The sequence below is a fragment of the Seriola aureovittata genome, chromosome 12, assembly GCF_021018895.1.
Source record: "Seriola aureovittata isolate HTS-2021-v1 ecotype China chromosome 12, ASM2101889v1, whole genome shotgun sequence".
Taxonomy (NCBI): Eukaryota; Metazoa; Chordata; class Actinopteri; order Carangiformes; family Carangidae; genus Seriola; species Seriola aureovittata.
The window spans coordinates 26540975-26543474 of NC_079375.1; the positions used below are offsets into that span (position 1 = coordinate 26540975).

The window sequence follows — 2500 nt, forward strand, 5'->3', positions numbered from 1 at the left end:
ATTAAAAGGTGTTGTGGAGGAAATGTTTCCACAGAGGACACAAAGATGGAGGCCGATGTGTTCTTCACACACGTAAAGGCCCTGGGAGATTTATTGTTGTTTTATAAATAAGTTACTGGCCTGGACTTTTTCTCCTGGTGATTTTGTGTTTTATAAACACATTTTCTTTTCATCTGCTGCAGCCTCAGGAGACAGTTTAACCTCCTTGCGACAATTACAACTGAAAGCAACAAGCTCCTCCAGTGTAAAGGTCTGTGTCCATGTGTAGTGTGATTATAGATTATAGATCAGCTCTAGCTTCTATATTAATACTGTGAAAGTATCAAAGCCTCAGTCCACAGAGAAATGCACACAGCCTGTATTCAGAAACTGAGCCTTAAAACCAGCCGTCAGGACTTCTGGAACTTTGTGATGTCACAACAAAGCAGTCACCAAGCCCCGCCCACCTGGACCCACCATCCAAACCTTGCAGGATTTGGTTTCTCTGAGTGTTTTTACCTGAAATCTGCTTTATTTTTATTGGATCACTCAGAAAACAGTCAGCCAATCAGAAGAGAGGCTCAGAGCCTCCTCTCTTCTGATTGGCTCACCGACCTGTTGTTACTAGAGCTGCAGAGAGAAGCCTGAGAGAGGAGATGTAAAACTACACTGAGATGGTTTTTATATCTTCTGATGGATCAACACTTCAAATAAAACACAGAAGAAGAAGAAACATGGAGCTTTAAATAAAAGTTAACATCCGAGAAGCTTAATGCTAACAGGCTAAATCCTGTGAAATTGACACAGTGAGTGTGAAGAGGACTTTAATCCCAGCAGCTTTGACTGAGCTGTTAAACAGGCTGAGGATGAACTTTTGTCTCAGAGAGACCCCCACCCCCCAGTCAGGCTTCCTCTCTGCTGTCAGCACCTTCATTGTCTCATGTCAGTCTCATGTGACTGAATTTATAAATGTGTCAAGTGTTTATTTCATGTCTGACACGTTCTCCACTGCTGTTACATGAAGGAAGATAAATTCATCTGAACGACAAAAACACCCTGTTGGAAAATTAATGCTAATAAGTGAATAATTCAAAATGTGATTATCAAACAGATCAGAAATAATTAGAAAATCAATCCCAAAAATTCCCATTAGGTGGTCTCATTACATTGAGTCATTATTTAAGGGGATAACTGTGAGTCTTCTTTCTGAGAGCTTGTGGTGGTGATTCGGCCGTCGTTGACTGGAGGCTACAGTGACGAGCTAGCTGGTTAGCATGCTAACTTCAGTGGAGGAAATAAAAGTAAAACAAGAGTTAACACTAGTGTTTGTTTCCACCTCTGGAGACAGATGTTGGTGAGTAAAGGAATGAAGTTTGATGCTGAACTCACAACGTTTCATCTAGACTGGTTAGTAAACAGATGTTAATGCTAATGTTAGCCATGTAGCAACATCATAAACTTACATATAGGTCCTTTAAGAAAGAAAGACAAATATTTACTGGTTTAAACTTCATAAATGTGACAATTCGATGCTGTTTTTTAATCAGATGACAGTTCAACTGAATGTTTGACTTTTGAGACATTTTACCAACAAAACAATCAGCTGCTGACCTGGAGGAGTCGTCACTACAGACGCCTTTTTATTATAGGGATTGATGAATTGTTTGTTAAATAAAAAACTAACAGATTCATTGATAATAACAATGAATACTCTTCTTAAAGTCAGGAAACTGTGTTTCCTCTGTGGGAAAACTAACTCTGACACATTTAAAACTGAACTGAGCCGTGTGACCACAGCTCCTGGCGTTCTCCCGCTGAACGCCAGCAGAATAAATCAGTGACGGCGCGCAGCCAGTTTCCTGCAGCAGCTGATTGTGAGCGAAGGCTGCAGCTCGGCTCTGATAAGCTCTCTGGAGAGGACAGATACAGCACTCAGCCCAGTCACACAGAAACATCAACACTATTCTGGTAACGGCCATTTACAGGGGCACTCTGGGACAGATTCACCTGCTGACAAGGTCATTTCAGTTAGAAACCTGCAGGCTGCAGCGAGACGTTTCTTTGGCCATTTGTGCAAAATAAAAATCAAATGATCCTCAAAACTTCTGCCCCTTCATGCTGTTTACAGCCAGTGAGAGGGGCAGTTAGCTGAGACTGAAGCTGCCAGTTAATGGTTGTAGGTCCCACTGACTCAAAGTGAGGGCTGTCAAAGCTGAAAACATGCTAACTGTGCTAACTGTTCTGATCCGTCTGCTAGTCTCTGGTTCTGGTCTCAGACTCGTCCTCTGAGTCTGGGTCTGACTGAGTCTCTCTGATGTTTCCTCCTCTCACCATCTTGATGCTCTCTGCTCTTTCACCTGTCCACCTGGAGCCAGCAGGTGGGGGGGCGGGGCTCAAGGCCTGACCCAGATTTCTCAACCAGGAAGTGAGAGGAGACGAAAACATGTTAAACTAAATATGAATCACAGCAGAGGATTTATACAGAGTTGAAAACATGTCTGGAGGAACTTTAATCACTTAT

The 2500-nt window shown here is 42.4% G+C and overlaps 1 protein-coding gene across 4 annotated transcripts in view; it reads right to left on the reverse strand.

The window, feature by feature from the left end:
• The window catches only part of rasal2 (RAS protein activator like 2), a 72453-nt gene that overhangs the window by 49644 nt on the left and 20309 nt on the right, over positions 1–2500 (reverse strand). The window lies entirely within an intron of this gene.